The 13,998-nt window shown below is 40.7% G+C and overlaps 1 protein-coding gene across 1 annotated transcript in view; it reads left to right on the top strand.

The window, feature by feature from the left end:
- APBA1 (amyloid beta (A4) precursor protein-binding, family A, member 1) overlaps positions 1 to 13,998 on the top strand; it is a 230,839-nt gene that overhangs the window by 1,099 nt on the left and 215,742 nt on the right. The gene's annotated exons all lie outside the window — the stretch shown is intronic.

Below are 13,998 nucleotides of genomic sequence, written 5' to 3'. Positions count from 1 at the left end.
GGGTAAGGCGGCGTTGCGGGCGAGACGGCTGGGGTCCGGTGCCCGCTCAGATGCCAGGCTTCGGGCGCAGCAGGCGGGCCTGATGACAGTCATGGCAGGAGTGAGTGTGTGAGAGTGTGTGTGTAAAAGGTATAGCAGAGGGGATGGGGGTGGCGGACGGAGGTGTTGGGGGGTGACATTTCCAGGAATCCCCGCTAGGATCCCTCATCTCTCGGCTGACTCTCCTGGAGAAAGAATGTGATGATGGAAACGGTGAGGTGGGCAGGATGCACTTGGTGTGTGAAGTGTGGAGGGAGGCAGTGGGGTAGGGGCGGGTTTGTAAAATTCTGTGTATGTGTGTGTACGCGTTTGGTTGCATCCACGTTCCCCAAACAGCGCCCCAAACCCAGAGATCTGCCGCTGCCCTGACTTGATGTCACCGGCTAAGACTGTGGGACAGTGTTTGTTATTTTGACCCTGCAACTCTGAGCACAGTCTCTGTTCTGCTCCTGCGTGTGGATTGCCCAGTGTAGGGATTCTCGCTTCCCCTTCCTCTGGCCTCATGACATGGGGATGTGGAAGTGAGCATGTTGCTTTGAGGCACATGGCAGGGAAATAGGATAACCGTTACGCATTCTGGGCTTGCTGGTGTACCCGGTTTTGAAGGGGGCTTCCATCCTCTGATACTACTTCTCTGCTTAGCACCTGTTCCATAAGGGTCTTGTACTCCCTGACTCCGCAGTTTCTATTGTTTTTCTCTTGTCTGACCTGAAGGAGAATAGTGTTGAATGATCAGATTCCTTTTCCTGTCCCCACAACTTTCAATGCTAGCTAGACCTTCTCCTTCCACATTTAAGCACTGAAAACCTTATGGCTAGAGGATGGATGGTCTTCGTATTGGTTCTTTTAGAATGAACTCTGGAGGTGTGTACGTATAGAGAGATGCGGCGGGGCGGGGGGCAGTCTTTAAAAAAGAAGAAAAATATCACACGGAGAAGTGTTTGGTGCCCACCTGGTCAGCGTCGCACAGCCAGGGCGTTTTCCTCAGGAAACAGGATACTTTATTTCTACTGCTGGTGACATCCACTCTCCCAGCTGTCACAATAGCTAGGTGGTGCCGTGTATCATTTGGAAACTGAAATCTCCCAAGACCCACAGTGATGGGGTCCCAGGTCAGTAAAGTCCCTGCTTTCCTACCTGATATAGCCCACTAGTAGGGAATTTGGAAAAATGTCAGGCTGGCAATAACTCACCCAGTGGGAACAAGGACACAGAAATGTATCGAGTCTATGGCTGTTTAATTGTCTCTGCGTGGTAAAGGTAGGTGTGTGTAGGGTTGGGTAGAGATAGGCAGGGAGATGGCATATTCATGTGTATCCAGGGCAGTGTGATTCCTCCTCGCCCGTATTTCTCCTGCGGTATTCACAGGAATGAGTATCTCGACACTTCTGTATTAAAATGTTGTATGTCTAGCTTAACCTGTTTAGGACATATGTCAGTCATAACACCTTAAATTCTACTGCATTGCTGTCGGAATCCACACTGGCTGCCCGGTTCTCTTCAAAAAGCCCATAGCAGTCATGGCTACACAAGTAAATATACAACATGTTGGCACCAGAGGTTTCTTTTTCTTTTTTAAAATTTTTGTTTTGCATTCTTTTATGGGCAAAGGTTGCACGATATCGTTGTTTCATTGAAAATAATAAAACTAGGGCTATCCACATATGCTTTTTTTCTTCCCATATATCTTATTTAATGATGTATAGACTAGGTGTTCTCGAAGCTGTCAATGTAAAGTAAATTTCCCCATGTTCTTCAAGTCAAGCCTTCTAAGATTTTAATATGAGGTTGGTTGTTGGCTCTCATCCAAGATTTAAGGATAGATTTGTAAAAATGAATTTTGAATCTTAGTTCTTTACTCTCTTATTTGTTATGCCAAATCCCTTTCTGAGGAAAGTACTTATGGAATTTAAAAGCCATTCTAAGAGGTTTTGGTTTTTAAAAAAAAAAAGTCATCATCTTTTATATTTGCAAGTAAGACCAGGGATGTAAATGTCTTACAAGAAAGTTTAATAATATGAGGAATTACCAGGTAAATACACTGTTTAGAGAAAGAGAAATTACACAGCAGCATAATCGATGACTCAGGAATCAGTGATTTCTTTTCTAACATAAACGTGATCATTTTTATTTTTATTTATCTTTTTGAGACAGGGTCTTCCTCTGTCACCCAGGCTGGAGTGCAGTAGTGTGATCATAGCTCACTGCAGCCTCAAACTCCTGGCTCAAGCAATCCTCCTGCCTCAGCCTCCTGAATAACTGGGACAATAGGCACATGGCACCACACCCAGATATTTGTTTATTTTTTTCAGAGATAGAGTCTCACTACGTTGCCCAGGTTGATAGTTTTAAAAATGCAATATCTGGCTTTTCTAAAGATTGGACTGGTATAAGGTTCATGAGACAGCTCTGGTAAATGGTTGTACCTTTTGCTGTGGCCTGCAGCAAGCCATTTTTTTGTGCATGGATGCCTTTCCTTCACTTAAAATAGCATCAGTGCTTTTCTCTACCATTATTGAGTCTCTTAAGGGTTTTTTTTTGTTTTTTGTTTTGTTTTTTGTTTTCATTTTGGTTGTTGTTATTGTTTGTTTGTTTCAGAAGACTTAGGAGTAAGAGATATTTGAAAATGACCTCTGGGTCCAAAAGGAATTAACTGTATGTAGTACCTTGGGGAGACAGGACTTTTAGCCTACAAAGAAGAAGTAATTGTTGCTAAAACTGAGAGAATTTCAAGCAATGAAATCTGAAGTTAACTCTCTGGGTTACAATAGTTAATTTGCAAACATCTTGCCTCCTGTGTCTCAGACCCACTGTACCTAGGGGTATAGGGGACAGGGAATGTTGAGAAGGGTTGGAGATTCAAAGAATGCTAAGTCTTAGATCCTGCCCAGAGGTGAATCTTGGTCTAGAAGGAGAAAAGAGGAATATGTGTTACTAACTGTAAAAATAGTGAAAAAATGATTAAGTGCTGAAAAAGCAGTATTCCTGCAGGGCTGTGGGAATTCACAGGGTACAAAATGACTTCTGATGGAAGAATCAGGGAAGGTTACATGGGATATAGCATTTGAGCTGTGATTAAGGTGGCATTTGGGTTGGCAGAGAAGGAAGGGCATGCTTGGGGGAGGAACAGCGTAGCACAGGCCTGGCAGTGGAAGATGTATGCCTACATAGGGAACAAAAAAATGGTGTGCTTTGCCTGCAGCACTAGGAATGCCAAGAGATGTAATGAGGGATAAAGCAAGAAAGAGAGGTTTGTTCAAGGTGGTGGAGCAACTTGTATGCCAAGCTAAGGAGTGTGGATTTTGTTCAGTAAGGACTGGGGAGCTATAGAAGATTTGTGAGGAGAAAGATTGACAGTATCAGAACTGTGCTTTGGGGCAATAATTTTGTAGTATTATGTTGGATGGAATGACATGGGAAAAGACTGGCAGGAGGGAGACCAGATAGACCCTATTGTCAAAGTAGGGGAAAGATAGAAAGAGGCAGTGGGAGGGAAGAAGGGAACACACCTAAGAGGTGGTGTGCAAGAATTATCTGAGGAGCCTGAACAGTCACTGGAGAGTGGGAGGGAAAAGGGAGGCCAAAGATCATTGTCAGGCTTAGCTGAGAGAGCAGTTGGGTCATTTTCAGAAAGAAGATATAACAGAGGATAAGGAAGAGGAGAGAAATTTCTTTTTGAGCATGACAGGCTTATCCAAGTTAAGGGACTAGAATACAGAGGGAGGTTGGAGCTACAAAGAGATTTGTAAGTCATCTACTTAGGAGCGATTTTGATATCCCAGGAATCACTGATAAAGAAAATGAAGAAAGAAGCAGCAAAGGCAAAGATAGGATCCTTAAGGGATGTCTGTGTGTTGGAGGGGAAAGAGAAAGAAGAGGACAGGGACCATGTTAAACAAGGGCAGTTGGAGAAAAATGATGGAAGTAGAGTGGTACAGTGTCATGGAAGCTGGCAGGGGTGAGGAGAGCCCCTGTCACTCACACAGCACACCCCATGGGTGATGGTGCAACCAAGGCAAAGCCATTGGATTTGACTCTTGGCTTTCCTTGATTGTCTTTGTGGTAGGTGGAAGTGGCAGCCAGGGGCAAGGGTTGAAGGGAAGGGTGGGGGAAGGGAAATGGAAACAGTGAGAACAGACTTCATTTTCAATAAGTTGGGAGGTAAAGGAGAAGGAGAGAGAGTATGATATATCAAAACAATGGTGTAGTAGAGGGAAAGTGGTATTTTTAGTTTAGGAAAACTTGAGCCCGCTTTATAAGCTGAGGAGTACAATCCATTGAGGAAAAAAGAGATTGAAAATGTAAGGGAGAGGCTCAGTTGAGGGAATTAAGTCTTCAAGAAGATGGGAGGATACTAGATGAAAGCAAAGGAAGGATTCTTTTGAGACAGAAGCATAGGAATTTCGAGGTGAAAAGAAAGGAATTTGGCCACAGTCTTTTAAGTAAAGTCAAAAGAGAGATGGGCAGGTTGAAGCCAGGAGTAGAATGACAAAGACTTGTGGGCATTGTGGAAACAGAGCAGTGAGTCAATTAGGAGTGAATAAAAGATCATTACTCAACCATGAGGACCTCATGTGTTTGAAAAGCATGAATTTGTAGTGAAACCAGTTAATGCTATATAACTGGAGTTTGACAACTACTTAAGTAATTTTTGTATAGTGAGCATTTGTGGTTCTTCATTCCCTTAAATGCAGTAAAAAAGAGTAGAATGTTTACCTTTAAAATTATCTGAATAAAAGACTCCACTTGTATTTCCTGTAAATATTCTCTCTCAGAGATCTGAGCTAAATTTTAAGAAGTTTATAGTAAAACGATGGGGGAAAATGTAAGTTGTTTTTTAAAGGATGAGCTTTTTCTATCTATAATGGTAGAATATGATTTTACTTTACATGTAAAGTCAGTTTTCAAAAGAAAAATCAAATATAGCACCTCACCCAACACCATACCCATCATATGCATTCAATATACATATGTCACATGAATACATGAATAAACTTTTTTTTAAGTAAGCTAGCTACACTATCTAAAATGTTAAATTTCAGGATTTCATTCTTATACAATGGACATTGAATGAGTTGCATTTTGTGGCCTGTACAAGTTTATGATAGAATTAAAACTATTTATTCATACCTGATATGTACATTGAAGCTTTATTTTAAAAAACTCCACATTTTTCACAAAATAATTGTGACCCCTTTAGATCCTTGAGTTATGGGATTATGTCATGATTCCAGGTGAGTTTATGGAACTTCAACTGTAATGAGTGGTGGGTTTTGAGGTTTTAATGATGAAATGCATTCATTCCTTCAACATATTCTCATTGAACACTTTCTCTGGGCCAGAAACTATTCTAGGTGCAAGGAATATAGAGGAGGGGGGGACATGTCCTTAATATTACAGAGCTTTTAGTGGAAGGAGGTTAAAAATAAGTAAATAAGCAATTACGTAATATGCCAGGTGGTAAGTGCTGTGATGAAGAATAAAACAGAGAGAGCAATAGACTGACAGTAGTGGGTAGGGGGTGATGTTATTTTATATAGGATGGTCAGGAAAAACCTTAAGCAGAAGAGCTTAAAGATGTGAAGTAGTAAGCCCTGAAGATATTTGGGGAAGGGCCTTCTAGGCAGAGAGGATATCAAAAATGAAAAGACTGGATAGGAACATGTTTGGCATCCTCAAGGGACAGCAGGGAAACCTTATTGGTTTCCTCAGTTTACCCGGACATGGTATCACTCCTGATAGATGGAGCAGTCATTTAGGGAATTCACAATAAAATGCTTTGCCTTTCATTTTGAATTGGTTGCCCATAAGGCTGTATTACCATCTACTGTATTTGGGCTGACTTATGAATCAGTGTTGGGTTTATAAAAAGATGAATGTCCTCAATCAAATATATTTAAGTTAGAAAACAATCATCCCTGTAATCCCAGCACTGTGGGAGGCTGAGACAGGCAGATCACTTGAGGTCAGGAGTTTGAGACCAGCCTGGCCAACATGGTGAAACCCTGTCTCTACTAAAAATACAAGAATTAACCAGGCATGGTGGCGCATGCCTGTAGTCCCAGCTATTTGGGAGGCTGAGGCAGGAGAATTGCTTGAACACAGGAGGCGGAGGTTGCAGTGAGCCGAAATCACGTCAAAAAACAAAGCGTGATTCTGTCTGGGTAGCGATGAAATACTAGTCAGCTGGAAGTAGTTCTGCTCCTTGGAACTTACGTCTCTTCTGTGGTCTGAGTCTTCTTTAAATATTGCTTTCTTTTCTTCCTCCTTGTTTCGTGTTCCATTCTCAAGTGTAAGGTCCTTGAGGCTAGAACTTTGTTTTGTTCATCTGGGTATACTCTATAACACAAAATGACTCTCTGCATTAGTAAGGGATTATCAAATACAGAGAGGAATTGATGAGAAATTTCCAAAGATTTAAGTAACTCAGGTGTAAAGAATGAGGGTAAAGCTCGTTTACCTTGATTTCTGCAGATAGGTAGCTGTTTTTCAGAGGACACAGAATTGCCACATGATGCTAAAGCAGTTTATGCATGCAGACCCTGAAATGAGGACTTGAGTTCGCAGTAGTTTATTTGAGAGACAACCTCAAGAAGCACAAGTGAGAGGATGGAGAAAATGAGACAGGAGAGGGAAGAAAGCCCATTAAGAGGTGAATTAATGAGCAGGTTACCACTGTGGGCAGCTGCGGCTTGGCTCTGCTGGCATCATGTAGACTGCACATTAGGATTGTCCACCAAGCAGTGGAGAAACTGGGGTATTTATCCACCATTTCCCTAGAGATATTAAATCTTCAGTACTTTAGGGCTGCTAATATTAGCCTGAGCAAGCTCCAGGGACACCAAAGAAAGCCCTTGAGCAGAGAAGCAGAGAGGCAGAGCCAGGTGGAAGTGGGAAACTGTCAGTGTATGTGAAGACTGTCGATATAGCTGTAGCTGAACTCAGAAGTGGACATGGGACCCCTGTTTGACACAGCAGAGAGGTATCATAAAGAATTTTTAACAGATAATAATTGGTTTGATGGCAGTTATTTTAATTTAAGGATTTTTAATGTACTGCGACAACTGCCTGCAGTTCTGTTCACTCACAAGCCAACTATTGGCCACCCTCAGTTATCTGAGATGCAGAGTACCATATATGTTCATGTGCAAGGTACCCTCTGTTATAGGGTGGCCCTCAATTTTCCAACCAGAGCGTTTTTAAGGAGGCTTCATGTCAACTTGAATAGGCATATTCTAGGAATATAGGCAGAGTGAAGTATTTACTTATGCTTAAGTTATTAAGTTTACTTTCATATAATTAAAATCACATTATATAAAATGAATAATTTAGAAATATGACATCCTTCCATTCTCACATTTTATGAAATCATTTTTTCAAATACTTCACAAACTTTTTTGACTTTAGAGTCTTTGTCATGATTAGGTCACTTTTGTCATGTTCATTTCTATCTAACTTTTTTGAGATATAGTACTTCTTGAGTTTCTGTTATGATGCTACTACCACAAACTTTACTCCAAACCTTGTGTGTTCATTCATTTAACGTAAGAACGTTTATTTTATCTTTTCTTCCTATAGGAGTATATTTATGATCTCTGCAACCCAGCACTTCTATATGTCTTGTATAAAGACATTCAAAACAAGCAATTGTAAAGCTCCTCCCCAGGAATATTTACTTAAATTGGTGTTAAAATCATGGTCTCCTTTACTCTTTATTCATTCAGTCATTTATCTTATTTCAATCGCATAGCCTTCAGAAATATCCCTATCTTGTGTTGATTGAGTTTATTTCCGGCTATCTTCTCCAAATAGTTCTTAAGAAACCTCTGAAACACACACCTCCTTTGCATGAAATCTGCAGTCTTACCAGGTAATATGTTTTTGACATGGTTTCTCTCTTTAAAATCAGTTGCCATCACATCCAGCTATTACTGAATTACATGACTTTCAGTTTCTGTTATCTTGGAGGTAACAGGGTTTTCGGCATTCAGAAGAAGGTAATTAAGAGAATACCCCACAATATGGGAGACTTTGTAAGCATTTATACATAAGGCAACTTTCTGTTTTCTGAAATACACTTTTTGGAGGACAGAATCTCATCTTTTTGCATATGTAAAGTAATCACAGGAGGTTGTCAAGGTATGGTGGCAAAGCCAATCCCTGCCCACTAAGTTTCCTTTTCAACCTCCTCTCCTGTTCCATGTGGATTACTTAGTATACAATCAGTGTGAAAAATACAGCAAATACAGCAATGATTTATCTCCTAAAGGAATTAATTGGTCACCATTCCAAATAATATAATCATTATGTTTCTGACTGTTGATAAATTTTGTATTTCAAGATCAATTCTGTATTTATTAACAGGCACACTATTTTAAAGAAGAAGTATAATTGACAAGATATCCATAAATTCCTTTTTCTTGTAAATTGTAGCATATTTTAAAAGCAAAGGAGGAGCTTAGAGTCATTTAAGGAAATTCCACTTAACAAGAATATCCCCTAAATTGGCTATTCAGTGAATTTGGACTTTTATACTGGACTTTACTAAAGTGGGTAACATTCTATTACAGTGGCTTTTACACATTTTTGGCCATGATTCCTGGTAAGAATACAATTTAGATGATAGGCTAGCAACATAGATGAATGTGTGTAAACACACACACACATTGCTGAAACAAGTGTCACTCAGCAATACTTGTCCTTTATTATGTGTAATCCACTCTGATACTTTCTATTCTATTCTCTTCTGTTCTGTATGTTTGCCAACCCACTGAACTAATCTCTGCGTTAGTGAACCCTAATATGCAGTTTAGAAAACACTGCTCTATTGCATTACATTTATCAGAAAAGTGCTTATTTTCTTATAGTATGAAATAATTTTATGTCAAAAGTTGTTTTTTCCTTTTTTTGAATTGTTAGCATATTTGCATATTTGGTGGTACGGACATATGATGCAGTAATCACAGAGAGAAACTTTATTTTTGAGTAGACATTTTATTTCCAAAAGAAGAAATTATATTAGTGTGGAAAAGGGAAAGTGGAGTAGGAAGAATAGATTGGTTCTTAGATCTGTGGGCTGTGGGGACCATGTCAAGTCACTGAGCCACAACATCCTTGCTGAGCTGGTTCCTCACGGTTCTTTCCTGTCCTTCTCTCTTCCTGCCTTTCTTCCTAGCTGCTGTCTCTTAGCTTCTAGAGTTCTGGATGTTTAGTTAATTACTTAATTCTAAATTTTAACCTAATATATTTCTTCCCAGATGTGAAAATAGTTTCTACGCCCACTTCCCTTCCAAATAACTTGAATATATAAGAATCGTTTTTCCCTGAGCTGTGGAAGAGTTCTGTCCTAAAGGAGCTAGAATTTGTTCTACAGATGAAATGCTTCCATAGTGTTAGGTCATATGAAAGCCTAACCTAATCTTATGTTCAGGTATGATTATATTCTTTATGGCAGTCTAGTTTTCTAAAGTACACATAAATTCCTTTTTTAAAAGCTCAGCAGATTCCCCATCTAGAGACTAAAAACAAGTTAGAAAGTGTCAGGCATTGTGCTAAGTACTGTACACAACTAACTCATTTACTTCTCATAATGACCTAATTTACTCTTCATAACCACATCAAGAGAGAACTTATATTGCAGATAGGAGTTTGAGACTCCCAGAGGTTCCTCAGTGGCTACAAGACAGGACGAAGGGGGTTTGCCTCAGGTCTAGGCATAGGAGTGGGCCCCAGACAGTTGCTGGTCCTGGAGTCTTTTCTGTCCTCTGGACCCAGCAGTACCTTCCCATCCCCACTGCACCATCTTGACTCTTGTTTATGATGCCTTCATCCTACTTGGGGTATGTGTGTGTGTGTGTGTGTGTGTGTGTGTGTGTGTGTGTGTGTGTTACTGTTTGTCTTAGTCCATTCAGTGTTGCTATAACAGAGTACCTGAGGCTGGGTAACTTACAAAGAAAAGAAGTTTATTTGGCTCACAATTCTGGTGGCTGGAAAGTTTTAAGACCAGGCAGCTACATCTGGTGAGGGCCTCATGCTGCTTCCACTCATAGTGGAAAGTGGAAAGAGAGCAAGTGTGTGCAAAGAGATAACATGGTGAAAGAGGAAACAAGAGAGAAAAACCAAGGAAGCCAGATTCTTTTTAACAATCTGCTGTCTAGGGAACAATTCCATTCTTGTAAGAGTGAGAACTCACTCATCACTGCAGGAGGACATTAATCTATTCATGAGCGATTCACCCCCCATGACCCATGCACCTCCCTATATTGCTACATTGGGGATTAAATTTCAACATGAATCTTGGTGGGGATGAACCACATTCAAACCGTAGCACTGTTGCACTGACATCTCTCCATTCTTGGCCCTGTGGGGTGGCAAGGACTCAGAACGAGTTGGAATAAAGTGCTGCCATAATTAGCCATCAACAGTGAACAAGTCTCCAGGTTGGTCTGAGCCTCAGCTTCTCCAGCTACAAAAGGGAGAATGATGAAACCTTCCCTTCCCGTCTGTTCCTGTACAGGGTCACTGGGGACAAATGAAATATGAAAGGCTACAGAAAAGTAAGGTAGATGTCTCACTTCCTTCGTCATGACATTGAATGGAAGTGATTCCCTACCTAATTCTAATCGCTAGTGTCTCTTTCCTCTAAACCAGAAGTTGACAAACTTTCTCTGTCTAGGGCTAGGTAGTAAATAGGTTTTGTGGGCCATTTGGTCTCTGCCACAATTTCTCCACTCTGCCCTTGTAGTGCAAAAGCAACTGTAGACAATATGTAAACCAATTAGTGTGACTGTATTTCAATCAGAGTTTGTTTATGGATGCTGAAATTCAAATTTCACATCATTTTTGCTTCACAAAATGTTGATTTCTTGTTTAATTATTTTTCAATCATCTAAAAACATAAAAACCATTCTCAGCTCCCAGGCAGTACAAAAACAGGCAGTGGGATGGATTTGTCCCACGGACCTCAGTTTGCTGACCCCTGATCTAAACTCTCACAGTGCTTTCTACCACTCTGGATTCCAGCAGCTCATGCTCATCTTTTCCATCTCTCTTGTCCTTTCAAAATATGCACCCACCCACACACTCATGTTTTCATCTCCCTTAACACTGAGAAAGATAATAGCATATGTATAGTATGCCCCCCACATGTATATTCTATATGCCCAAGAAATATTTATTGAATAAATCAGGATTAAAAATCTGTTGCTTTTGTATGTATCCTGTTTTTTCCTCTTTAAAGGAAATTCCACCTATTCTCTAGTAAACCTTTGGGAATGATTGAGTTAAGATTTTGTGATTAAATGTAAGGCTTTGAGATTCTTGCCTTAAAGTATTTCCCCCCTCTGCTATTAACCATAAAAGGAAAAGAATGTCAGGGAGGACAGAGGGGAAAAGCAAACAGACAAACAAAACCAACATTTCAGCATGAAAAGCGCTTGTTAGAGGATAACTAAAGTGGCCAGATGTTTAGCTTTGCTCCCTTGGGTATCCTGTCACTATAGGGAACTCTGAACCGGCTGAAGTGTTTCATGCCTCAGCTACCAGCAGCCCTTGGTGATGTGCTTCCCCCAGAATTTAACATAGGGACCAGAACTCCATGCATTTGACTATAAATAAAGAGGACCTCATAGAATGTACTTTATCTTTGTATTTCCTTACCATGTATTGAGGAATCATGCACATCTATCTGAGAGCAAAGCCTTGAACATACCTCCTGTTTTTCTTCTTAATAAGTATAGACTTGGAAGTGGAATTATTAGAAAATATATAAATTAACATTTTTCTTCTCAAAATGGACAGAAACTGGATGCTGGAATTATGGCAGGGGTGTGTTATTCCACATAGTCTATGCTGAATATGTTACTCTATAGTAAGGATTGTGCATATGTGTGTGCACGTGGGTATGTAGTTAAGGGGTGGGAAGAAATAAATATATTAGAAGCTTGGGACCAAAATCACTAATGGTATCTACTCCTTATTAAAATGTGTTAAGGAAAGGAACAATTAAGTCAGCTTTCAGTTAAGTGCTTAAGTATTTTAGCCTGCCAAAATATATAAATTTTCCATAATCTGGAAGAGAGATTCATGACACATGTAAAATAAATGATAAGGTGTCCTTTGACTTGGCATAAATTGTTACTGCTATGGTAGATGATGTCTAGTCCTGAAGATAGAATGTTAAGCCAGTGTTAAAAGTGCATATTATTATACATTTAAGTCATGTGAGGTATTTGAAACCTGCTTGGGGAAGAGTGGAGGATGAGAGACTCAGGATTTTGTTTGCTATTATGTCTAAGCTGCTCCCTGTGAAACACAACATGGTACTTACTGGCAGTGCAAAGACTGCTTTCAAAATTACATTTAGTGGATGGATGCAGAGGGGATGGGGTGATGCAGGGAGGGCAGGCTTAGAGAGGACTGCATGGTGATGGGTAGGCAATTATCCACCTGTCTGCAGCTTCTTATGTGGAATGAGGCTCCCCTTGATGAAGAGAATGTGCATACGAAGGTGGATGATTCAGGTGTCATTTATTATGATATCTGCACAGTGAATCTTTTAATCTTTCTGAGTTTAATTTTTCCCTCTCCTATCACATCTCCTGCTTCTCCCACTTGGGAAATTACAGTGTTTACATCTTGTTGTTTATGTTGATCACTCCCTTCCCTGCTGGAGTTTTTCAGCACAGTCTGCTTATTCTTGATTGTCTTTTGATATGTAGGACTGTGACACTGAAGCTGGCCAGAAGGTCTGTATAAGTTGGTGTGGTTTGCAGATGTCTTAGGTCAGAATCCTCAGATGCAGACACCAAGAAGAGGGTTTGTGTGTATGTGTGCTACTCTATTAAGGAGATGCTCTCAGGAAAAACTGGGAAGGGAAGGGGAAGAAGTCAAGTAAAGGTATGCTCTCATTCAAACAACGTACTGCAGAGAGTGACTTCAGCCTGATCCTGTGTGGGGCGGGGGAGCTCTGGAGTGTAAGTCAGCCTCAGGGTTGTCCCCGCCTGAATCTATGGGACTGGTGTTTCATACTCCATACCTGTCAGTCTTCAGTTAAGAGAGGGGGTCTGTGGTGGGGGCACATAAATTCTCAGGTATTTCTGGCTCTTGACATGAAAGGGTGAAGCAAGTGCAGCCCTCCCAAAAAGAGCCATAGGTGCTGGATGTTGGGTGGGAAAGCACATTGAAAGTGAGGACTTGAGGACAGGTGCAGTGGCTCACGCCTGTAATCCTAGCACTTTAGGAGGCCAAGGCGGGCGGATCACCTGAGATCAGGAGTTTGAAACCAACTTGGCCAACATGGTGAAACCCTGTCTTAAAAAAAAAAAAAAAAAAAAAAAATACAAAAATTAGCTGGGCGTGGTGATGCACACCTGTAATCTCAGATACTCAGCAGGCTGAGGTAGGAGAATTGCTTGAACCCAGGAGGTGGAGGTTGCAGTGAACCAAGATCGTAGCAGCCTGGGTAACAAAGCAAGTCTCTGTCAAAAAAAAAGAAAAGAGAAGAGAAGAGAGAAAGAAGAGACTTGAGTAAGACAACATTGTCCATCAGCAGGCCTCTCTGTAGGGTAACCAAGGGAGCTATTAGGTTGTTCCACTGGGAATCTCCACATGCCAGTCTTCTTCCTGAGAAGTAGCTGCTGGCTCCTAGTGATACATGTGTGTGGTGTGGAGCAGAGGGCTGGGGATCCAGCTGTTCTGCATCGGTGAACCTCCCGTTTCCAGAGCCTTCTCCACCCCATCCTTTGGTAGGCCTGCATCCCTGGGGTTCTACAGCTCAGTCATCTCAAAGAAAATGTGTTAGAATCTTTTGTTTGTGAATATTCCCTGTTCCATTCTCTGTGGATTTATACCTGATGTATACCTTTATACTGATTTAAGTAGGGTCTTCAGAGGAAAAGATTAAAAATATATAATTGGTGGTATTAAGGTGGTAAATTTGTTACCTTAAACTGGGAGTCA

This window comes from Mandrillus leucophaeus, unplaced genomic scaffold (genome assembly GCF_000951045.1).
Source record: "Mandrillus leucophaeus isolate KB7577 unplaced genomic scaffold, Mleu.le_1.0 Scaffold93, whole genome shotgun sequence".
NCBI classification, from domain to species: Eukaryota; Metazoa; Chordata; class Mammalia; order Primates; family Cercopithecidae; genus Mandrillus; species Mandrillus leucophaeus.
The sequence above is the reverse complement of the archived record's forward strand: the minus strand, read 5'-3'. Positions and strand labels throughout refer to the sequence as shown.